This window comes from Alosa pseudoharengus, unplaced genomic scaffold (assembly GCF_046254945.1).
Source record: "Alosa pseudoharengus isolate Yale_2024_CS ecotype anadromous, Long Island Sound unplaced genomic scaffold, YU_APseudo_1.1 YU_APseudo_1.1_scf_3, whole genome shotgun sequence".
In the NCBI taxonomy this organism is placed as follows: Eukaryota; Metazoa; Chordata; class Actinopteri; order Clupeiformes; family Clupeidae; genus Alosa; species Alosa pseudoharengus.
In genome coordinates, this window is record NW_027468718.1 from 8509342 (window position 1) to 8510259 (window position 918).

Genomic DNA, 918 nt, shown 5'->3' on the forward strand with positions numbered 1-918 from the left:
TATTTGTTTACCAGTAGCCTCAGAGGACAAGGCCATAGCCAGGATGTTTCAGATACACATCACGTCAGACTGCACTACCAATGTGCCAAATACTCTGATGACTCCACCCAGTGACCCTATTCACTTAATCCGACGACCATACTGTACACTGTACCAGGGCAATGATGATTGGTTAGTCAAATGTGTGATAAAAACTCACTCGTCATTAACACGATGAAGACAGAGGAAATCATTTTTGGAAAACCACTTAATCTTCAACTGTCTCTAGTGAAGATTCACAATTCAGAAATGAATCAAGTCCCGACCTACAACCCTAAAACAGAAAAAGTTGAGACGTTGTGTAAAATGTGAATAAAAACAGAATGCAATAATCTGCAAATCTCTTATTTCATATTTAGTTGCAAAAAGGACACAGACGACATATAAAATGTTGAAAATGACAAATTTGACTATTTCATGGAAAATATATGTTAATTTTGAATTTGATACCAGCAACATGTTTCAAAAAAAGTTGGGACGGGGGTAACAAAATGCTGGAAAAGTTGTGTAATGATAAAGAAAACAAAAGGAAGAATGTTTCACAACTAATTGTGGTAACTGGCAACATGATTGGATATGAAAAAGAGCATCCCAGAGAGGCAGGGTCTCTTAGAAGTAAAGATGTAGGGATATTCATCACTCTGTGTAAACTTGTGTGCACAAATGATGAAACAATGTCATTTTAATGCTTCTTAACATGAAATTGTGACATATTTAGGGAGTTAATCATCTACAGGACATAATATTATTAAAATATTCAGAGAATCCAGAGAGATCTTTGCAAACAGGGGAAATAGCTGAAAAACAAATTGGATGGCCGTGGTCTTTTGGACCTCAGATGGCACTGCATCAACACCAGACCTGTTTCTAGACCTGTCA